This window comes from Homarus americanus, unplaced genomic scaffold (genome assembly GCF_018991925.1).
Source record: "Homarus americanus isolate GMGI-L3 unplaced genomic scaffold, GMGI_Hamer_2.0 scaffold32583, whole genome shotgun sequence".
NCBI classification, from domain to species: Eukaryota; Metazoa; Arthropoda; class Malacostraca; order Decapoda; family Nephropidae; genus Homarus; species Homarus americanus.
In genome coordinates this window covers 13,540,211-13,565,819 of record NW_024713129.1, presented here as the reverse complement: position 1 = coordinate 13,565,819, position 25,609 = coordinate 13,540,211, and the positions used below count along the sequence as shown (strand labels likewise).

The window sequence follows — 25,609 nt, the reverse complement described above, 5'->3', positions numbered from 1 at the left end:
GTAGTTGTCAATACACACCCAGACGAATCATTATCCCTTGGTTGAGTATCCCACGACTGATGATCTTACACCTAGTCGTTTGGCATATACCATCCGTGACCTTAACACATACATACATACATACATACATACATACATGCATACTTACATACATACATACATACATACATACATACATACATACATGCATACATACATACAAATATACATACATACATACTGTACATGCATATACAGACGAATTACTTCAAAAGATGAATAACACAATTAAAAAATATGTATATAAACTCGGCATTAAAAAAATAAAATAATAACAATAACATACCAAGTGCATTTAATGTACAATATTTTAGACAGCTTTACGATACAAAAGTTAGTAAAACGATTGGCGAATTAAACTGATCTATCGCCAATATCTGTCACTTGTTTCTGTGTGTGTGTGTGTGTGTCAGTCGTGTCCGCCATACTAACTGTTCAACTCCCAGATAATTTCACCGCTTGTTCTCATAATAACCAGACCAATGGACCAGCCTGCAAACTCCTCCGCGAGTTGGGATAACTTTACCAGCGAAATAGTTATGGAGAAAGGAAGGAAGGAAGGAAGGAAGAAAGGAAGAAAGGAAGGAAGGAAGGAAGGAAGGAAGGAAGGAAAGAAGGAAAAAGAAGGAAGGAAGGGAAGGAAGGAGGAAGGAAGGAAGGAAGGAAAGGAAAGAAGGAAGGAAGGAAGGAAGGGGAGGAAGGAAGGGAAGGAAGGAAGGAAGGAAGGAAGGAAGGAAGGAAGGAAGAAGGAAGGAAGGAAGGAAGGGAAAAGGAGGAAGGAAGGAAGGGGAAGAAAAGGAAGAAGGAAGGGAAGGAAGGAAAGGAAGGAAGGAAGGGAAGGGAAGGGAAGAAAGGAAGGAAGGGGAAGGGAGGAAGGAAGGGGAAGGGAAGGGAGGGAAGGGAAGGGGGAAGGAGGAAGGAAGGAGGAAGGAAGGGAAGGGAAGGAAAGGAAGGAAAAGGAAGGAGGAAGGAAGGAAAAGGGAAGGGAAAAGGGAAGAAGGAAGGAAGAGGGAAAGGGAAGGAAGGAAGGAAGGAAGGAAGGAAGGAATGGTAGAACGTGCAGGGAAAGGAGGTAGAGTGATGGAAGGAGGGAAGGAAGGAAGGAAGGAATGGTAGAACGTGCAGGGAAAGGAGGTAGAGTGATGGAAGGAGGGAAGGAGGGAGGGAAGAAGGAGGAAGGAGGTAATTTATCCTGACCTAATCACACCTCTAACACACCCATACATCCTCACCTACACACCCAACACATCATCCACACATTCCTACACACCACCAACAGCTTCCTACTTCCGGCATCTCAAAGACACTGTGAATAACGCCCCCCCCCCCTTCCCCTTTCCCATCCTTCCCCTTCCTCCTACCTCCTCTCCCTACCCCATCCATCCCCTACCCCCTTCTCCCCCTTCCCTTTCCCATCCCCTACCCCTTCCTCCTACCCCCTTCCCTCCCCTACCCTTTCCCATCCCCTTCCCCCTTCCCTCCCTACCCCCTCCTCTCCCCTACCCCTTCCCATCCCCTTCCCCCTTTCCCCTACTCCTCTGCTTCCCTCTGCAATGGAAAGATTTGCCGCCGTCTTATTTGCCAACTGGGAGGACGGAGAGGTAAGGACGGGGAGGGAGAGGAGTGGATAGGGAAGGGGGAGGAGTGGATAGGGGAGGGAGAGGAGTGGATAGGGAAGGGGGAGGAGTGGATGAAGGAGGTAGAAGAGGAGTTGGAGAAGGGAAGGAAGAGGGGAAGTGGATGAAGGGGATTAGTGGTGTGTAATAATAATAATAATAATAATAATTAACGGTTTATTGAAAGAGCTTGGCAGCCAGAAGGCTGAAAATATACAGTTACATATTTGGGGAATGGGTTACGAATTACAAATAACATACAAGTGACATAAGTGACACAAATAAGACATATAGTAACTTAGATGGGGATCAGCTCAAACTACAGTTCATTTCAACATAGTGACAGTGTAGGGAGCAGTGTTTACTGGGAGTGAATACACTGATTTATTACATGTTATTGATAATTTTTACAATGGTTGGGACTGGGCTGTTCTTATAGCGATCAGTTCGTGCACGTATGGGCTGGATGCGGTTGTGGTGTCGAACAGCAATTCTCGGACAGGGGATCTCAGGTGGTAGTAGGGGCCGGTGTCGGGGATGGTGTAGAAGCTTCTTACCAAATTTGCAGATGAGGCCGTGGTGGTCAGTGAGAGTCGAAAGGGTCAGTGTGTTGAGCGCTTCTTGATATGTGGTGTAGGAAGGGGAGAGAATAATCTTGCATGCCCTCTTTTGCACTTTTTCTAGGTGTTTACGTTGTGTGGCATTCAGAGAGGAAGACCAGGTGGGGGAGGCATAGGTGAGCTTGGGAAGTATGAATGTTGTGTATACACTGAGGAGCTCGTGTGCGGGAACTCCGAGGGACTTGAGTCGGCGGAGGAGGTGGAGACGGAAACTGGAGGATTTGACAACTTCACTGACGTGTGGTTTCCAATTTAGTTTGTTGTCTATGGTGACGCCGAGGAGCTTCGTGGAATCTACAACCTGGAGTGTGTTCGGACCTAGGGTAATGGAGGGAGGTGGGACAATGTCGGAGGAGAGGTTGATGTGCATAACCATGGTCTTGGTATGGTTGATGGTGCAAGAGAGAGAGAGTGACCTTGCCTCAGTACACACCTGGCACTGAGAGACTGGTGGACAGGTGTGTAAATTAAAGGGGTTTACTGAACCCACCTGGAAGAAATTAATCCTCTACCTGGTCACTGGGACTTGATCTCTCTCTCTCTCTCTCTCTCTCTCTCTCTCTCTCTCTCCATACACCACCACCATCAACCATCCTTCCTGCTTTAAGAGTTAATATCTGCCATAATCACCAAGAGCCTCTAGCGTTACCACACCGACACGAGATCCTCTACACTCTTACCACAATGAGACGAGATCCTGTACCTCCGTAGTTTTACCACATCCGCAAGAGAACCATCCCTACAGTGCTACCAGAACAGAAGTAACCGCATGTAGATGTTATGTTGCCCAGAAGTTAACTGATTATTTTCAGTGTGTAGCAGCGGCTGTGGCGCGCGCACACACGCGCACACACACACACACTACACCAATCATATAAACACCTGTACACAGCTCCCGCGCCCACACCTGTTCTAAGCACCACCAGGTATGTACATTGTACACACACACACACACACACACACACACACACACACACACCATGACACACCTGACACATATCTACCTGAATCAACCCCACAGACACATAGTAAACTAAACCTCTGTCGGTCAACCAGCAGGCAGTTAGGTTAGGTTAGGTTAGGTTAGGTTAGGTTAGGTTAGGTTAGGTTAGGTACCTGTTTACACCTGGGTGGACTTAAAAGGTGCCATGGGATCAAACCAGCAACCTTGAGTACAATATATGAGTACCGTACCCACACAGCCACCGTTCCCCTACCCCCCCCCAAAAAAAAAATATCGGTACAGTAATAATAATAGAATAAACCCAAATTAAATTAGAAAACAAATTAAGCTCTGTTACTTGGTCTCTTCATGACGTAGCCGCCTTCAGAATAACATCCCTACACCTTTATAAATGACGACATTATACCTAGTCTATAATTCAATAGCTCGTGAATTATAAAGTTACTTCTTCAGTGGACAGGTGTACACCAATCAAGGTGTGCTGTGTTAAGTAGACGAGTAAAGTGTTTGCATTTGTAAACATCTGTCACCCATATTTCAAATGGCTACGTGGTGTTCATAGGTTATATTTTAATTTGGTATGAGGCTTGAACATCTGTAGTAGAAGTAGTAGTAGTAGTAGTAGTAGGAGTAGTATAGTAGTTGTAGTAGTAGTAGGATGGAGGACACGTTTAAAAACAAGTAGAAGTAGTAGTAGTTATTGTAGTAGTAATAGTAGTAGTAGTAATACAGTAATAACAATAATAATACATAGAAGAACAAGAAGAACAAGAAGAACAAGAAGAACACCCTGGTCTTGTTACATGAAATATAGAGGAAAATCGATCCACATTTTAGCAGTCGACGACAAACTCCCCCCCCCACCCACTCACTCCTTCCCTCTCTCCTCCGGCCCCACTCCCTACTCCCTCTCTCCTCTGAGTTGTCAATTACACCTGTACAATATTATCCTGTGAAGCAACACACTCCGTATACCGTACAAGTTAATCAACCCAAAAATGACTTCAGAAATTTGGTAGACCATTTTGGGTTGTTAGGTTAGATAAGTGTTCAGTCTGTCCATGGTTGGTGGTCAATTTTATATTTCATTCATTTTCATACACATTTCATTCATTTTCATACACATTTCATTCATTTTCATACACATTTCATTCATTTTCATACATATTTCATTCATTTTCATACACATTTCATTCATTTTCATACATATTTCATTCATTTTCATACATATTTCATTCATTTTCATACACATTTCATTCATTTTCATACATATTTCATTCATTTTCATACATATTTCATTCATTAAGATATGTACTTCACTCACATGGAGACACACTTCATACTTGCTTGAGAGTCTTTTCCATTTTCCGTCTCCGGTTATGAGTCTGTCACCAAGTGCTCTCAGAGGAGGTATAGGAGGGTGGTGTAGGAGGAGGAGGAAGGAGGAAGAGGTGGATGGAGGAGGAGGAGGAGAGAGAGTGGATGGAGGAGGGAGGAAGAGATGGAGGAGGAGGAGGAAGAGGTGGATGGAGGGAGGAGGAGGAAGAGGTGGAGGAGGAGGAGGAGGAGGAAGGATGGATGGAGGAGGAGGAAGGAGGAAGAGGTGGATGGAGGAGGAGGAGGAAGGAGGAAGAGGTGGATGGAGGAGGAAGGAGGAAGAGGAGAAGGTCTGCGTTCACGTTGGAGGTGGTGGTGGTGGAGAAGGTATATGTGCACTTGGTGAAATACGTACACTACAAAAAAAAAGAAGATGGCGCCCATGTGTACCTTTAAATAACGTACACGAAGACTCTGGTAAGATCATGGAAGGTAACAGTTAATGAAGCAACTTTCCATCGCCCTTAATTAGTGTCGTGTTTCTTATTCATTGATCAACTGGCAACCTCCCGACCCCTCCATCCCTCCACCCCCCCCCCCTCCAGACCTGTCCCCTCCCCCTCCCAGTGAAGAATAATGATAATTACAATGAATAATAATGAATAATAATCCCAGTGTATAATAATGACGAACACTATATAATAAAAGCGAGGCAGTGGAAGCTGGTAAACATTGTACCTGGGTGATTAATGACCTAGGTGTGAGTTGATCTGTCTATCATGGGGTTGACGGAAAGGTAAATAGTGTTGGCTGGTGATTGATGACCCTTCTATTGATCTACATCTCAACACAGTATATACGAAGTGTCTAGGTGTGTGTGTGTGTGTGTGTGTGTGTGTGTGTGTGTGTGTGTAGGTGTGTGTGTGTGTGTGTGTGTGTGTGGTGCTGTGTGTGTGTGTGTGTGTGTTTGTGTGTGTAGGTGTGTGTGTGTGTGTGTGAAAGGGCATTATTAATACTGACTGGCTGACTGACGGCATGTGACAGATATATAATAAAAGTAATAGTTTCATCATCCTCCTCACCACATACTACCACATCCCCCCCCCATATCACCACCACTAATGCCACCACAGCCCCCACCACACCACCATCCACCCCCTCCTTCTGCCCCTCCCACCACCACCACCTTTGAACTCAGTCGTTGCTATCATAAAACTCTATAAGACGAGATATTTTGAGTTATGTGAGTCTTGCATAGAAAGGATTGAGTCTTTATTAACCCGAGAGCCATTCCAGGAAAACGAGCTCAGACAGGAATCAGATAAGGTATAAATATTTCTAGGTGGGAGTCAGACCAAGGGCAAGGGGGTGTTTATTCTTGTCTGGTGAGGAAGGAAGGAAGGAAGGAAGGAAGGAAGGAAGGAAGGAAGGAAGGAAGGAAAGAAGGAAGGAAGGAAGGCAGGAAGGAAGGCAGGAAGGAAGGAAGGAACGAAGGAACGAAGGAAGGAAGGAAGGAAGGAAGGAAGGAAGGAAGGTGAAAGAATTGGTGATGGTATCTCCTCACTTAACAAGATTCACCGTGTAGCTAAGGATTTTTTGGGAGGAGTTTGGTTAGGTTAGGTTAGGTTAGGTTAGGTTAGGTTAGGTTAGGTTAGGTTAGGTTAGGTTAGGTTAGGTTAGGTTAGAGTGTTTGACTGTGTGTTAAGATCACATGAAGATTAGACACCCAAGCAGCTTATATCACCTGAAGACTCCCCACCCTAACGCGAACCTAACCCCACCAGGTAGCATTGCATAAGGGGGCCCAAACTACAGGTGAAATAAAACTGTGACAGCCTAATCCTCACAACCATCGACAACTGGTACAGGTTCTCACATCAACATATCGAACGATGTAGAAACGAATGCTATCTATCATATCGCTGTTGGCTAAGTATAACACATATAGATTATCACGTCGACCGGGTGGAAAGGCGTAGTTAGATTGGTAATGATTAATGGTAAGTTATTTTGACTATTTATCAAACTCAATACCAACCATTATAGGACGCTTGACAGATGGATGTTTTTGTTTTTATCATATACAGTAGGAATTTATTTTCTTCATAGTGTGTCTTAATGCGGCTCATGACCGATATGTACTGTACTGTATGTATGTATGTATGTATGTATGTATGTATGTATGTATGTATGTATGTATGTATGTGTATGTGTGTACCTGTATGTATGTGCGCATCAATCCATCCACCCACCTACCTATCTCTGTTATCTCTATCTATCTATCTATCTCTCTCGATACTTAGAAAGAGAGACAGACAGACAGACAGACAGACAGACAGACAGACAGACAGACAGACAGACAGGCAGCCACTACTGGTAAAAGACGAGCGAACCTTCCACTGACTGACCAAGCAAGCATCCAAAAGTGTGTGATGGTGTCATGGTTACAGAATGGATAGCAGACCAAAAAAAAAAAACCAGGCGCTGTTGAATGCTCGCACTGGCGTTGCAATATCGTCCTAGCCTGCAGCAAGGGGATGGAGACACCGATACTCGAGTAACTGCCTCTCTCTCTCTCTCTCTCTCTCTCTCTCAAACCTTCTACTTACGGTACGATACGTTTTCCTTCCCCCAAAATTGGACACGTAAAGGGAGACATCACATAGAACTTAAAACACGGGGGATAAAATGGCGTCGAAAATGCACTAAGACTCTAATATTATTACTTAATACGTTCTCATATTCCCTGATATAAAAAAAAAATTGTAAAATATATATATAGCAGCCGTAAGCACCTTTACCTGTCTAATTAAAGTACACCTTGTTACACCTTAGCACAGTCTGTTACACCTTAGCACATTTTTTTGACCATTACTTGGCTGGGATAAACAAATGAAAACAGGCTGTGTAAACGCGGAAATAAATAAACAGGTATTTATCAAGAGTACAGTGTTGGGATAGAGAGGTATTGATGATTGATGTAGGAACAGTGAGAAAGAGAGGTGAGAGGGAGGGACAGGTGAGAGGGAGAGGTGAGAGGGAGGGACAGGTGAGAGGGAGAGGTGAGAGGGAGGGACAGGTGAGAGGGAGATGTGAGAGGGAGGGACAGTGAGAGGGAGATGTGAGGGAGAGGGGGAGGGTGAGGGAGATGTGAGAGGAGGGACAGGTGAGAGAGGGTGAGAGGAGGGACAGGTGAGAGGGAGGTGTTTGGGGAGGGAGATGTGTGAGGGAGGGAAATGTGAGAAGCGAGAAACGGGGTAAGAGGCGAAAGGGAAAGGTGAATGGGAGGAAGAGGAATTGATGCTTGACGTAGGGAGAGATGAGAGGGAAGGATACGAGGAAAGGGAGAAGTGAGTAGGGTGAGAGGGAGGGATAAAAAGAGAGGAAGAAGTGAGTGGAGTGAGATAGAGTGGAGTGAGATAGAGGGAAGTGACGAATGATGGATAAAATGTAAGAGGTGATAAATAAGAGTAAGTGAGAGGGAGATGAGAAAAAAGTGAGAGGGGAGAGAGAGGAGTGAGAATAGTGAGAGATCGAGGTGAGAGGGAAGGAATGAGACGAGGGAGGGAGATTAAAAATGAAAGATAGACGAGAGAGAGAGAGAGGGGGGGGTTGGGGGGGACATGATTACGATGCTGTGTGTGTGTGTGTGCGTGTGTGTGCATGCTTACCGAGTCTGTATGTATGTATGTATGTATGTATGTATGTATGTATGTATAGTACTTAACAGGCCAATGGTGTGCGTCAGTTTATAAACTACTTTACCATACGTGATTGATCCTAACCTAACTTAACCTAACCTAACCTAACCTAACCTAACTTAACCTAACCTAATTCAAACAACTCTCATTATAATTCAAACTAAAATTGGGTTAGGTGTACTTAGACTTACCTGTATTAAATTACAAGTAAATAGGCTGACACACACACACACGCACGCACGCACGCACGCACGCACGCACACACACGGATAGTTAAACAGTGAACACCTCCTTGTAAGAATACGTTGGCAACCCTGTGTACAGCTCTCGTGTCTCTGTGTTAATTAAATATTTCGTTAATACACTTGTGGCAGCGCGTGGCACTTCCCCCCACCACTACTATCACCAGCACCACCACTACCACCACCACAAACACCACCACCACTATCACTACTACTACCACTTCCACCACCACCACTACCACCACCACAAACACCACCACACTATCACCACCACTACCACTACTACTACTTCTACCGCCACCGCCACCACCACCACCACCACTACCACCACTACCACCACCACAAAACACCACCACCACCACCACTACCACCACTACCACCACCACCGCCACCACCACCACCACCACTACCACCACTTCCACCACCGCTACCGCCACCACCACCACCACCATCACCACTATCACCACCACCACACGACATTCTTACACCCCCAATACACCATCAAAAAAAGGTAACACTCTTGATTACTACGTGTTGACGACAGGTGTGGTTAGAACTTAATTGATTAACGTGTTTAACGACCTGTACACCTGTGGTTCATTAATGCAAAGGCCACTGTTATAATCTTGATGGTGTGGTTAGGGATCAGGCCGAGGTGTGATGGTGTGTTAGTGACCAGCCCGAGGTGTGAAAGTGAGGTCGCTGGCCGCCGATATTGAATACTATTCAAGGTATCGCGACAAAGGATTTACTCTCTAAGTATCATGAAGACTAAAATGTCGACACACACACACACACACACACACACCATCGTCAACAAGAGCTAAAAAGGTCGTCTAGCCCACGACCTTCATCCCTCGGCGGCGGTAAGTATCAACAACAAAACAAGGTTCTTGGGAGTCTCGCCATGTATACCTTGTAAGGTGTGTGTGTGTGTGTGTGTGTGTGTGTGCAACATACCAGAGATAATTAAGATACTGTAGTCGTATACCAAAATGCTTTATGTCGTGAAGTACAGAGTTATTTCTCCCATCTATAAATATATCATCAAGGTACACCAATGTATTTTGCTGCTCCATTAATATATATACCCTTAAAGAGCCTTGCTAACTCAAGTACACTCAGGTAGTACAGTAACTTGAGAGCCTCGATTCACTTGTCCTAACTGATATACACTACTGGAGTAGCAGCACGCGTCAAGGCCGTACGTAGTGGAGTGGGTACTCACCAGCGTGTGGTGATGGTGACAGTAGGGGCAGCCCACCACGGGTACACCTCACTCACTACAGTATCCGTCAGTACGAGGTAGTGAAGGATAGGCCGAGTGGTGGCGGACACGGAGGGGACCAAACTGACGCTCGCGCCAAGCGTGTAGTCGCAGACTGCTGGCGCCCGCCACCCGCCTCCCTGACCCTGCTGCTGCTGTTGCTGCTCCCCGTCCCCCCCTCAGCAGCCACGCTACACGCGCTACCCTTCCCCCCATCGGCACCCCTTACTCTAGCCTGTGACTCATATGAAACCCCGTTAAAAAGACATACGACTGAAGCGTGCAAGTCCACTTAGCCCCGAATTATAGTATGTTCCCGGGAAAAATTCCTTTATCCTGGAGCGAACACTAATACAGTGAGTGGCACCTGACACCCTGCCATCACCACTAACGTCTCCCCAACACCCCTCATCACAGATTAACTGAAAAAGGGTAAAAATGAAGAGATTCACCTCTACGATCTTTTATCGCTCGGTCTCCTATCACCACCACCACGGTATTAGTATTAGTGCCGGTGGTTGTGGCACCACCACCGGCACTAATACTAACACGACAAGATGATCGATGAGGTACAAACATGAACACTTACATTATTGTCAGAATGCGATATGATCTTCTTCCCCTCCTACCCAAAGACGACAGAGGTGCTTGTCGTCATCGGTGTAGTAGTCGCCGAGGAGGATGGCAGTGTCCACCCTGGGTCCCGCTGCCGCTGTAGTTTAGTGGACAAGGGTGTTCCTGCAGGTCATACGGACCTCTCCTTCACCCAGAGAGAGAAGACATGGGTGAGCATCAGCTGCATCTTACCAGGAACAAACATCATCTGGGCTCAATTCATAGAGGGACAATATAAACACCTCCATTCTATACAAAGTTCTGAGGAGTTATATAGTATTGGGTAAATGTTGTGTTGACCAGAACAAGTTAACTGGAGGAGGATAAGGCTATTTTATTTTATCATTTCCTAGACCTAATTGTTATTTTTAGTAATAGTAGTAGTATAAGTAGTAGTAGTAGTAGGAGTAGTAGTCGTAGTAATAGTAGCACTAGTAGGATCATTATTAATATTAATTGCCTCTTTTCGATAATTAATTACATCACAAGTTTCTCAATACGATACATTACCTCGTTAACTCTCCATGAAGACTTCTTGATGAAACTCATAAGTGAGATTGATTTATGCTCCACGAGGTCCGATGCTCCACGAGGTCCGATGCTCCACGAGGTCCGATGCTCCACGGGGTTCGATGCTCCACGGGGTCCGATGTTCCACGGGGTTCGGAGTCCCAAAGATTCGTAGATCAAACTCCATCAACCCCTCTACAGTACAGGTGAAACTTTGACGCCATCTTGTCCATTTGGTGTGTTAGCTGAAATGCACAAATTAGGTGAGTTCTCTTCGTCAGGTAAAGGATCACCTAAAGATTAAGACATCATTCACCTTATTTCACCTGATGATAAACCACTGTAATTTACCTGGTAAGGTTAGGTTAGGTTAACATTAGGTTAGGTTAAATTAATCTAGGTTAAGTTAACATCAGGGTGATAAATACACAAACGAAACAGCTGGGGTACCTAAACCATCGGGTGATCCAAATTAAACTACAAATATCTAAGACACAAGACGTGTACAGAACACGTCTCTGATTACTGACGGCTCAATGAGATACGCTTATTTATGGCAAAACTTTGACCGTTCCAGTAAAAGCCATTCAAGTCTTATGTTCTTAAGTTCTTAACCCTCTCCAGAGAAAACCCAACGCCAGGTAATAGGTAGGTAGACACGTTAGGGTTAATACAGGACTCTGACGCTAACCTAACCTAACCTAATCTAACCCTCTAGGAGTCTAGATTGAGTGTTGAATCAGGTGAAATAAGCTAAGGTGCCTGATGTTCGTCTGATTCATTGTTTGCATACTTGACCGGTATAAGTTTGTTGCATACGTGCATTGTTGATGAGCCAGTATAAACTTGTATATGATTTTACTAAGCTCCAATATATCTATCTAAACTGCACTGCCAGACCCTTACTTCATATCAGCAAGAATCACTCGGGGGAAATTTGTGAGTCTTTGAGCACATTAGACATGTAAGGTCTACACTCTTTTCCTCGTCGAGTAGCCTAGAAAACTGAATCTAAGAAGAAAAAACAAATATTCACGTGACTTAACCTAACCTAACCTAACCAGTTCACCAAAACACCTACACTGAATTTGGCCAAGTGATCACGTCCTAAAACACATCGTCGATATAGATTTTTACTCCCTGGACGCGTCTCTGTGACATATCAGGGACTTTTATTGCCTTCAGATCGATGGTATCCGACTCTCGAACTGTGTGGAGGCGGCGGGGATGAACAAACTCCAATTTCTGGGCTGGTCAGGTAGCTTTGCAGGCAGACGGACGTTGAGGACGGACGATATCATCATCACTTTGAAGTATACGAGCCACTGATCAAATAATTCCCCAGGCACGTATTTTTTTTTTCTCTTTCTTTACGCGAGAGAGACCAAGTAAAGGTTCAGCCAATCATAATGCTGATCTGCTTAGTGTTGCCACATTTCAGTCCTCTATTTTTTTGGCCACGTTTCAGCCCTCTAATGTTGCCATATTTCACCCCTATCATATTGTGCTGCTGCCATATTTCACCCCTAAATCAATTTGCCATAACTCATCTCTATATTGTGTTGCCATATGCCATCCCTATCTTTATGCTTCAACATCTTTGGAATAAATTTGTGTTGAGGAAATACCTTCCTTTAACAATTTAATTTCTTCGTCACGTTCCGACACCAGAGAATGTTTGATCCATGATAACCATTGAAAATTAATTCATAAAATATGCAATGGGTATTAGTAACGAAGCTCAGAGATGAATTTAATTATTAATGGTAATGATAATGGAATTTTGATCAAGCCGAAGCGTCCAATTTTGCTTACATATGCACGTCAAATTAATATTCTTGTTTATTAACGTTTTGACAGTGACTGTTAATACTATTTCTATTTAATTGTTATTTATTTTTCTCTATATATTACTTTAATGAACCACTACCATTACTACTAGTTCCTGTGTCGCCTTTTACAACACTGATGATTATTACTACTACTATTATAGTACTACTACCAGTACTACTATTACTACTAACTACTTTTTTTTAAACGTGGCCTCCAGCCTCCCCCACAGCCACACCTTCGCCTCCATTTTAGTACCTTAAAATTAAATATCCTAATATAAAAGTAGCTACCCTAGCTGTTTTGAGTTAGTTGAGCCGCAAATCTGTTGCCTCATAGTCAATATCAGCGACTGTTGACGGTTTTGGAGCCGAAGATCTCGTTCCCCTATGGCAGAGCAATGCAGACCTAAGCAGAGAGAAGGACAGTCGACATCTCAACCAGGCAACATTCAGAATTCTCTCCCCGTATGCATACTACTGCTGCTGCTACTACTACTAATACTCCCTCATGTTTCTCCCAATGCTATATATAAAGTCACCCCGGTTATAAAAGTATCACTAACCACAGATAATATTTACTAGATGGTAGAAGTACTTTAATGGTTATTACTGACACACACATACAGTACAATAACCACGCATGACGGTGAGGCAGAGAGCAGCAGCAGTAGCCAAAACATGACTTCGAACCTTCATGAAGACATACAGAACTCGTCTGTTTTTGCCGCTAGAGTGAACTGTGAAGTTTTAAATTGCTGTTTTTAGTGGATACAGTATTTTGAAACTTATTACATTACATAAAACGAATTCAAATACAGTACTAGTTCCATTTTTTAACGCCGATGAAGTACAGCACAGCAAATTATCTTCATAAACATGTGTACTTTTCTCACAGTATTTCACCTTTTATAGCCAAAATTACTAACATTATTTCTAGCATTTATTTTGCATAATACGAGATATATTTTCCCTCATTATGTGCGTCTTTTTAGCCAAACACTTACCTTTTTTTTTTCTCTATTTCAAGTAACACTCCCACACAGCTTTAAGATTCACTGCCTTTGTACGTGTTAAAAATAAATAAATAAATAAATAAATAAATAAATAAATAATCCAAACATTCTATAAAAACTATCACAAGACAATATTTCTCTCACTTATTTACATTCTTGACCAAACAAAAAATCAACTCTTCCCATATTTTTCATATCGCTTTATCTAACCTTATTATTAATTCTTTTTTTTTTGGGGGGGGGGGGTGTGGAGAGTTATCTAGGAGAGGCTCGGGACTTGATTTCCGGGCGGCCGAGCGACACTTCTGTTGCTGGTTAAAGAGGAGAGGGTCGCTGACACTGGCCGCGCGCTGACAACATGCTGCTGCAATAAACGCCTCTCCCGCCCTCACTCTCTCTGGCTTTGTCCTATTATTCAACCGCTGGTGTGTGTTCGGCTGCCACCTGGGAACCCCCCTGCTCCTGTACCACCCACCGACACACGACACATCGGTTAGTTATACAAGGGGGCAACACTGCTTCACGATATAACACACAATCACCTCTTTGTCGACCTGGAAATCAAGAGTAAATTAACACCGGGGGAGAATCATGATGTATCTGTTGTCTGCTGCCAGGAAACTCGATGTGGATCAACGTTATTTGAAATTATAACACCGCTGTGACAAACTTGATTCAACTGTTACCTATTGTTATGGTAATGCACTGTAAATGTCTCTGACACGTAATTTCTTCTTCTAAATATTTAACTGGGTCTCTACAGATGATCGCGGTAAACTTAAAACACAAAACTAAAAAAAAAATTCCTTACCTAGCCAAAATTGTAGCCCACGTAAGATAGCTTAGCTTGGCTTGGCTTGGCTTGGCTTGGTTGCTTTGGTGTTGAATGCTGATTACACTCTGTTTTTCTCCGCACCCCGTCACACAATCTACCGTCAAAAAATAGAGTTGGAACTGTACCTTATCAAAATACTAGAATACCTAACCTAGAAACCCAAATACCCCACACGGTGCAGAAAATAGCAACGTGTGGGTTCATCACGTGTCGACAAATGAGAGATGGTTAAATCTTATCATTGTCATACAGTACAGTTTGTATATTTTGGTTCAGATTTTAAAATGGTTTCTAGATGGCGTCGCATCCTAATGGAGAAATACAGTGAAAAAATAATAATAAAAATCTTAATACCTGGACTTATATGATGACGCTGCCGCCTTGCCTTAATTTCCTGGAATTATATTAAGTTTATTTACAGGAGTCAGCTTTCTTGCAGTCCGTTTCTCTAATTAGTAAATCCAGAAAGCTCGACCCTAACCCCCCCCTCTCCCCCACCTCCCACACACTCACCCACACTGGTTTATCTTGTACCCACATATACCCACACTACTCTATCTTGTACCTCCACACATACCCACACACCAGCACCCACATACCTACCACACACACACACACACACACACACACACGCACACACACACACAGTCCATAAAAGAAAATTGTAAGTTGGGTTTTCTGTGTGTAGATTAAATTAAGCCCAAGATGAGATGAAGACCAAAGGCAATGAAAGCCGAGAAATCTGTACGAGTGTGTGTGTGTGTGTGTGTGTGTGTGTGTGTGTGTGTGTGTGTGTGTGTGTGTGTGTGTGTGTGTGTGTGTGTGTGTGTGTGTGTGTGTGTGTGTGTGTGTGTGTGTGTGTGTGTGTGTGTGTGTGTGTGTGTGTGTGTGTGTGTGTGTGTGTGTGTGTGTGTGTGTGTGTGGGCGTGTGTGTGTGTGTGGGCGTGTGTGTGTGTGTGCTGTTAAGTTTACGCTAATGAGTTTCTAATCTCTGCAAAGGACTTAATTTACTGAGTGGATTAGTGTCTGCTCGCTGTCTTCACATTTCATTCACGAAATTTTAAGTGAAGTAGTAGCAGTAGTTACACACCACACACCACCACCACACCCACCCACACACACACACACACGCACGCACGCACACACGCACACACACACACACACACACACACACCATATAGACTCGTGGAGGAAAGCCGCCAGACCAAACTAAACTAAATCATGAGGGTGTAGGAGTGTAGGGCAAGCCCAGTATCAGTGCAGTAATAGCTGTACCGGGGAAGGCATTGAAAGATTCAGGTCGAGAGAGAGAGTCTAGATGCCTGGACAACTGTGTGAGCTCTCTCTCTCTCTCTCTCTCTCCCTTCACTCTCTTTCATTCTCCTCTTCGCCTCTCTCTCCCTCTCCTTCCTCTTGCTTCCTACCCCCATCATCATCATCTTTTCCTTCTCTCCCTTTCTCCACCTTTTACCTGTTTCCTTGTCCATTTTATCGTCATTTTTCCTCTTAATTCTCTTTCTTATCTTATTTTGTTTACTTCTACCACTTCTTTAGTCTTCAATTGACTCTCCTTCCTTCCTTCACATTCTTCTGTTTCCTTCTATTCCTCTTTCTCCCTCATTCTACTCCATTCCTCCCTTCCTCAATTTAGTTCATTACTCCTCCTTCTCTTACCTCCAACTATTTAGAATTTGCTACTTCCCTTCTTCCTCTTCCTCTTCTCTCCATCATATAAATTTCTCTCTATTTCCTTCTCTCTTCTCCCCCCCTATCCTTCCTTCCTAGAAGAGGGGAAGGGTGAGGTAGAGAGGAGAGACAATGTGGAAGGGAGGGGTATACAGGGAAGGGTAATGCAGGAGAGGGGAAGAAGGGAAAAGGGTGGGGAGGAGGGGATGGATGGAGAGGAGAGGTGAAGGGAAGGGAGAGGAGAGGTGAAGGGAAGGGAGAGGAGAGAGGAAGGGAAAGGAAAGGAAGGGAAAAGGCGACTAACTCTCACCAATAAACACACCTAATTCTCATAAGGACATCAGGGGAAAGATGACGGTAAAAAAAAAATATCATTTGAGAAAACTTCAAAGAGTCAGCCCGGGAAAAAAGTACCCCCCCACCACCTCTCACTCACTATATGGTACAGCTGCCAGATGCGTTAAATATCTCTAAATAAAATATAATTACTGTTTTAATGTATCTAGCGCCGCTGTGGTAACTAAAATCTATAATAACCAAGAAGACATCGGAGTGATTACAAATATCTAAGTGGTATTCTGATAAAGTGGTTAAAACAAGAGAGGAATTAAAATAAGTTAAGGTTTAATCATTGGTCCATTGATGCTATGTGATATCGTTCAAGCCTCTGTCCCATAACTTAGGCCTACTCGAGGTCTATAGATAGGCCTACTGTTATTGTTGTCTTATATTACGTGTTTTATCTGATGTTATGCTTTTTTTATCATTATTATCGGTGTTAATATGTTTGATAATCTTGACATTTGTGGACGAACTACACACATACATACTGTACATACATACATACACACATACATTCTGTACATACATACATACATACATACATACTGTACATACATACATACATACATACATACTGTACATACATACATGCATACATACATACATACATACATACAAACATACATACTGTACATACATACATACATACATACATACATACATACATACATACATACATACATACATACATACATACAACATACATACATCAATATTTACAAAAAAGTTAAAGGGTTAAGGTGAAGTAGTTGAGAAGATGAGGGAGGAAGGTGTGATGGTCACAGCCGAGTATATTATTTAATGGTGAAGAGTTGGCAGCATGTGTGGGAGGTGGGCGGGGCGAGGCTCACCTGTTGAACCCGGTGACTCAGGTGGTTGACACTCTCTCTCTCTCTCTCTCTCTCTCTCTCTCTCTCTCTCTCTCTCTCTCAAATTACTGTAAATATGTGCACATAAATTGATAACCTGACATATGTGTGTATGTAATGTGTGCGTGTGTGTATATGTGTGTATGTATGTATGTATGTGTACGCAAAACAAAAGCAACAACCCCACAATAACAACAGACACAGGAGGGTCGAGTTTAATAAAAGGCCTCATAAAGATGTAAAGTGACCTTGACCTCGAACCAAGTGACCTCAGAATCAGCCGTGACCTCCTCCAGTAGGGTTAAGGCTCGACAGTAACACCTTCAGCGAGTATAATACAAAACCACTCCCACCACCACCAGCAACTGCTACTACTACTACTACTACTACTACTACTACACTACCAACAACAACTACTACAGCTACTACAGCAACAGGGTGTGACGTGTACACCTATTGATCGTGAGTAGCTGTAGTGCCAGTGCCACTACCACCCCTGGTATAGTAGTGCCACCCCTGGTCTAATAGTGCCACCCCTGGTCTAATAGTGCCACCCTCCCTGAAATGTTAGTAGGTAGAAAATATTTATCGGGCTGAGTTGACAGAATACCTCTAACTTATGCAGTTTGAGTGTGATGCCGACACAGGGTTAGCAGGAGGGGGAGGAGGAGAAGGGGGAGGAGGGAGAGAAGAAGGAGGGGGAGGAAGAGAAGAAGGAGGGGGAGAAAGAAGGGAGGAGGGGGAGGAACAAGATGAGGAGAAAGAAGGGGAGGAAGAGGAGGAGGAAGAGGAAGAAGGGGAGGAGGGGGAAGAAGAGGAGGAGGAAGAAAAAGAGGAGGAGGAAGAAGAGGAGTAGGAGGAAGGGTATGAGTAGGGAGAGGAAGACTCGTTGATGTTCGTCTTGGTCAAGGAATCAAGTCTTATGTCGCAGAGATGTGTGTGTGTGTGTGTATCTCTGCACACAAACACACATTTACTCAGAAAAAGACACACACACACACATATTATGTTAGCGGTAGATTATGTTAAAATGCGTTAAACTAACTTACATTATGTCAGTATCCCCTCCAAAAAATAATAATTTAAAATAGTATCCGTTGCAATCATTTCCGTTTTCTAACATACTAATACACTAAGAAGAGTCAAATATCATTCTAATATTTATTCAACCAGTGTAATCTCGATGCCATTTTAATACCTTAGGTTATAGTGGTCATATTAGGTGCCCAGGTAAGGTATTAAGTTATTATACAGGTGATTGGACCGGGGGTATCTGATGGAGGGGGAAGGGGAAAAGACACACACACACACATATTATGTTAGCGGTAGATTATGTTAAAATGCGTTAAACTAACTTACATTATGTCAGTATCCCCTCCAAAAAATAATAATTTAAAATAGTATCCGTTGCAATCATTTCCGTTTTCTAACATACTAATACACTAAGAAGAGTCAAATATCATTCTAATATTTATTCAACCAGTGTAATCTCGATGCCATTTTAATACCTTAGGTTATAGTGGTCATATTAGGTGCCCAGGTAAGGTATTAAGTTATTATACAGGTGATTGGAAGTATCTGATGGACGGGGTGGGTGGGGGTGTTAGGGACGGGGTGGGTGGGGGGTGTTAGGGGACGGGGTAGGTGGGGGGTGTTAGTGGACGGGGTGGGTGGGGGGGTGTTAGGACGGGGGTGGGTGGGGGTGTTAGGGACAGGGGGGTGGGGGTGTTAGGGGAGGGGTGGAGTGGGGGTGTTAGTGGACGGGGTAGGGGGGGGGTGGGGGGGGGTGGACAGGGTGGGTGGGGGTGTTAGGGGACAGGGGTGGGTGGGGGGTGTTAGGGACGGGGTGGGGACAGGGTGGTGGGGGGTGTTAGGGGGGTGGGTGGGGGTGTTGGGGGGGGGGGGGGTGTTGTTAGGGGACGGGGTGGGGTGGGGGGTGTTAGTGGAGTGGGGGTGTTAGGGGACGGGGGTGGGGGTGTTAGGACAGGGTGGGGGGTGTTAGGACGGTGGGGGGTGTTAGTGGACGGGGTGGGTGGGGGTGTTAGGGACGGGGTGGGTGGGGGGTGTTAGGGGACGGGGTGGGGGTGTTAGGGGAGGGTGGGTGGGGGTGTTAGACAGGTGGGACAGTGGAGGGGTGTTTGGGGACGGGTGTGGACAGGGAGACAGGGTGGGTGGGGGGTGTTATCGTCTTACATCACGCGTTACACCGTTGCGTCGTATACTCGTAAATCATCGCCAAGGGAGGAACTGTTAATCTTTATACTATACCTGTATATTATCATAAATCCCAAAACACTTAAACTGAGCTCCACAAACCATTATACTTGTGTCCTAAAATACACAACAGCTGGGATTTATCGTTCTAAAAAAAAAAAAGCCCAGTAATACCGTACACACATACACCTCACTGGACTACCCATCAGCATTAATAAGTTCAATGCTGTTCAATATTTCACATCCTATAATGGGTCCGAAAAAGCCGAGGATATAATCGCCTTACAGAGCCTTTACTGTGTGCACCTGTGAAGCTGTGAGAGAGAGAGAGAGAGAGAGAGAGAGAGAGAGAGAGAGAGAGAGAGAGAGAGATTTGGACATTTGACGAAGCAGTGCGAGGAGGGAGAAGTTGCCGGTCCGCGGACTCTATGAACCTCATCCTGGGGTATCCGCCGGTTTCCATCCTAAGCAACAGTTATCATAGAATATCGAGTCCTTAATTAAGAGGAGTATCACACTGGGTAAAAATTTTCCCCCGTTCTCTCTTAAATAAACGGACTTCTCCAATCATACGCTCAGATGTAGCACCACCGTTCGCGTATCGCCGTCGCTCACAACACAACAATAACAATGATAGTGAATCGTCTAAAAGCATTCCACAACACACTACATTCTCTCAATTTATCAACAAACAAACAGAGATGACTGATTTATCCATTCCAACAAACAACAATAATAATAAATGATCATGGTATTATATTAAAGTATTATATAGTACAGTATTATAGTAGTGTAGGTATAATATAATAGTATAGTATAGTAGTATAGTGGGTATAAAATAGTACCATATAGTATAGTATAATATAGTATCACACTTATGAACTATAGCCTTTCAGAAATTACTACATCTTCATTATCTCCGCTGAGGAAGAACCAAAGAGGATAAACAGACAAACACCAAAAGCACAGCTAAAAACAATATCCCTCTCGACGCTGGTGGCTGTGTGTGTGTGTGGGGGGTTAAAAGTGTCATCTCATCTCTGACTTCTAAATGATCCTTGACACAACCTCTAATGGTGATTTACAAGCGTAGGAGCTATAGGGTCATTTTTTTTTTTTGATATTTCAAAGGTTGGATCACGGGAGAATTATAGGTACCCAGGGTTATGTCACCTGATGAGTAAACACCCTGAAACTAATCTAACCTAAGATAACACGATATATTCTAACCTAAGATAACACAATATATCCTAACCTAACCTAACCCATGTGGCGTTAGGTTGTTTACTCATGAGGTGAAATAGGGTGGTGGGGTGGGGGGGTGTCTTATCTTCACCTGATCCCAAACATTGTAAAAAAATATATAAAAAATCTCACGGCAAAATCCATCTGACTCTTGGTGTAACCTTCTCCATGTCTAGACCCAAGACATCAGCCATCACAACCTATGTCTAGACCCAAGACACCAGACATCACAACCTATGTCTAGACCCAAGACATCAGCCATCACAACCTATGTCTAGACCCAAGACACCAGACATCACAACCTATGTCTAGACCCAAGACACCAGACATCACAACCTATGTCTAGACTTCAGTTATCAGACTTCAGACATAAAAAAACTAAGAAAAGTCTAGACGCAAGAAACTTTGATGAGGAAAGACATTAAGACATTCTCTCTAGCTATTTTACCTTCTAGACATCAATAGGATTAATAAAATGTGTAGCAAGCGTTAAAGATCCTCAATTACGAAGACTTAAGGGGAAGATAAAGTAATTAAACAAAAGAGCATCGTGAAACATCAAAATATAATCGAACCGCATCCATTACATAGCTACTGATAATATATTGAAAATTGTGTTTATTTTAATAGAATAACTGAATTGACATCATCGGTTTAACTCGGTCTGCAAATACAATCACACTTAGTAACTTCTTAGACAAATTCAACATCAAGAAATTTAACCAATCAAAGAGCAGTATACTAAGACATCCGTTTCTGGCGCCTGACTCAAACTGTCATTATTATTCCACCTCAAAAAGTCTAATTCATCTATATACCATATCTCACGTCTCACTTTGACTCTCTTAACACAAATTTATAACTATCTCAAAAGGAATTAGAAGTGTAGGTAAGCGAAAGACATTTATAAATTGATAGCTAGTAGTTGCTCACTCCAGGCGACAAATGGCACACGTTTGTCAGTGGTGTTCATTATGTGACGCCAGAGGAAGCTTGTGTCAAAGAGGTGAGGTGAGGTTACATAAGGTGAAGTGGTTGGGACGCACCAGATGGTAGCTTATCACATTGGCAGGCGTATCCTGAAGGGGGTGAAAGGGGGAGACTTACCCTAGTTGAGTCATCCTTGGAGACTCATTATGGGAGAGTTACCCTTGGAGATGCGGCTAGGAGACTCACTTTGGGATAGCCTGAGAAGATTGACATCCTCCTACAACCATCCACATCACCACACAACCATCCACACTACCACTACAACCATCCACATCACCACACAACCATCCACAACACCACTACAACCATCCACACCACCACACAACCATCCACAACACCACACAACCATCCACACCACCACACAACCATCCACACCACCAACCACACACCACACAACCACACCACCACACAACACCATCCACACCACCACTACAACCATCCACACTGCCACCACTACAACCATCCACACACACAACCATCCACACCACCACACAACCATCCACAACACACAAGCATCCACACCACCACACACAACCATCCACACCACCACACAACCATCCACACCACCACACAACCATCCACAACACCACACAAGCATCCACAACACACAAACCATCCACAACACCACACAACCATCCACACTACCACTACAACCATCCACACTGCCACACAACCATCCACACCACCACACAACCATCCACACCACCACACAACCATCCACAACACCACACAAGCATCCACACCACCACACAACCATCCACACCACCATACAACCATCCGCACTACCACTACAACCATCCACACACTGCCACACACAACCATCCACACCCACCACACAACCATCCACACCACCACACAACCATCCACACCATATCAAACTCTACATAACTCTCGTCCTTAAATGTTTTCCGCTATTTTTAACACTGCAAACCATTTTATCTTGACCCAGAATAACTTCACTGACCACATGATTTACGGTCACACACACACACACACACACACACACACACACACACACACACACACATACTACCACACACACACACACACACACACACACACACGCACACCACCCACGCACGCCCACGGGATGCTGTACGCGGGTAATACCGCAGTGTCCCGGGCAATCAATAAACTGGCAGACTTGGCGGCGGCGGCGGCGGTGATAGTAGTAGTAGTAGTAGTAGTAGTAGTAGTAGTAGTAGTAGTAGTAGTAGTAGTAGTAGTAGTAGTAGTAGTAGTAGTAGTAGAAGTTGTTGTTGTTGTTGTTGTAGGAGGTATCAGGACGCCGTCAATGCTTAAGAGAAGTACTGACCGGATGCTCAAAGTTCCCGGAGATAAAATTCCTTCCCTCTCCTCCTATTCTTCCTTCTCTCCCCTCTTCTATTCCTCCTCCCCTCCCCACTTCATTCTATTCCCCATCTTCCCCCCTTCTTTTCTACTCACCTTCCATCCCTCTTTATTCCTCCTTCCCTCCCCACCTCCTATTCCTCTTTCTCCCCTCTTCATCTCTTCCTCCTTCCCTCCCCCTCCTTCTATTCCTCAAGTTTAAAGTTCAAGTAACAGGCAACACCAAACTACCCATAAGTTGCATTAATAACTTTTTATCTGATTGAAGTTTAGAATTACTCAAGAAAAACCGAAAATCAATATAATTTATGAAGTAAAATTAATTGCCTATTTCTCTCAGAATTAGTTCCTCGTTCTTATACTAACACCATTATTCTTGCTACTATTTTACTATTATATAATACTATTTTGCTCTTTAGATTTATGGCTTACAATCTCCCCTACTACTTCTACTACTATCACTACTACTACGGCTACTACTATTACTACTACTACTACTACTACTAAAAATAACACTACACACAGACGTACTCAACAAAATTATCAAAGGAGTAACAAACGTTTATCTGGACATTACATAAACAACAATATGAACATGTGTGTGTGTGTGTGTGTGTGTGTGTTTACTTGTGTTACCTTGAACTCTCGACACCCTTGGTCCGTGTGAGTGAATCGAGGGTTCACATTAAACCTTTCCTAAGGACATACTAACCATTAATTCACTCGTACGTGACTACATTTTAAATTTCACTCGTGTCAGTCACTGCATTTTGGCGTTCACTCGTGTTAGTCATTGTATTTTGGCGTTCACTCGTATCAGTCATTGTATTTTGTAAGTCTAATGTATCAGTCACTGTATTTTGATTAGCTCCTTCAGTTACAGGTCAGTGTTACAGGCCAGCTCTAGGTGATGATAAAACAGATCAAGATCAAATTATTAGAAGCGAATGAGTCGATTCATCCTCCTGCTCAGCTGTCCTGTACCATGGAACACTGCCACCTTCATCTCAGTTACTTGCAGGCCAAACAACCACGACGAACACCACCGCCCAATACCTCTCATCTCCTGCTTCTCCAAGATGATGGCTCGCATGTTTCGCCATCACCTCAACTGGAAAATAGACTCCCACCGCCTGTACTCAGACTTAAGTGGCTTTCGTCCTGGGAAGAATATGACACAGTGTATCGTCCACACTGTCTTCCCAGGGTGCTGTTGACGTGACGTGATCCTGGAAGGCCGTACCTAAATGGACATTATGAACTACTACCTATTATCTCTCGTTGTCAGCCTCTTCTTCTAGGATATAATTCGAACTAGGCACATCCCATGGCGGTCTCCTCAACCCTAATTTATTCAATGTCCTCTCGAACTCTGCCTATTGAACTACACTTTCCCTGAACGCCCTTATCAGATATTTACATAATCCCCAAAGCTGAAGGTCCACATACTACAGCCCCACGACATGAACAATCCGTCCTATCCAGCTTAGCTCACACCTGTCAGACTCTTGGCCCCGTCTCGAACAAGTGTACACCTACAGGTACCCCCCCAGCAGTCTACTGTTCTTGGTTCGACCCAACTCCCACCTCCGCTAACGTCGCCCACGTCGTCGTTGTGTGTGTGGGTAATGGACCAAAACGTCTCCAATCATCACCCACGTCCTCTGAGAAGCCTCCGTTAAAGTTCTACGTCTCATATACAGCGAGATAAACCGAGACTGTAGTATAGTGTAGATCCCCGAACAACAACAAACACAAAGACGGATCACTTGTAGGCAGAGGACACCGACCCTCAAAGGCGCTGCTCATGTCCACAAAGAACCATCACCAACGCCTCCTCCCACACCCACTGGTATTATCTGTATCAAGGATCACTGGCATCCCTCCTACATAGGAATCACTACTGATCCCCTCACCAAAGAATCAACCCACGAACAAGGCAAAACACTATACCCTCCAGCGTGTCCATCAATCATGTCAAATTTTCGGATATGCAGCGGGAGATGTATGACTATCCGCTGACGGAACTTAAGGGGACACACACACACACACACACACACACACACACCTCAGCCTTCTTCGGGTAAGGACGTGTGCAGTCGGCGCTGCCCGCTAACGCGGCCGTGGTCTCTTGACCATGGAGACAGCTGCCAGCCCGGTCTGTCGGGCTCTCCCCTTCCCCATCTCCTCCTTCCCATCTGGATATATCAACAACCTCACACCAACAGTACAGTGCAAAGATTGGCGATTAACCCACAAGTGATATAGAAAAGTGGCAATTTCAACTCGAAGGAAAAGCTCAAAAACACAGCAATACTGATTGTGACTGGATCTGACCTAAC

The 25,609-nt window shown here is 44.1% G+C and overlaps 1 protein-coding gene across 2 annotated transcripts in view; it reads right to left on the bottom strand.

The window, feature by feature from the left end:
* Nucleotides 1-9,892, bottom strand: part of LOC121867705 (putative sodium-coupled neutral amino acid transporter 11) — a 66,138-nt gene extending 56,246 nt beyond the window's left edge. For both annotated transcript variants that reach the window (XM_042367737.1, XM_042367745.1), the window contains exon 1: nt 9,728-9,892. The gene's annotated coding sequence lies outside the window, so the exon portion shown is untranslated. The remainder of the gene's footprint in view (nt 1-9,727) is intronic.
* Nucleotides 9,893-25,609: the final 15,717 nt, after the last annotated feature.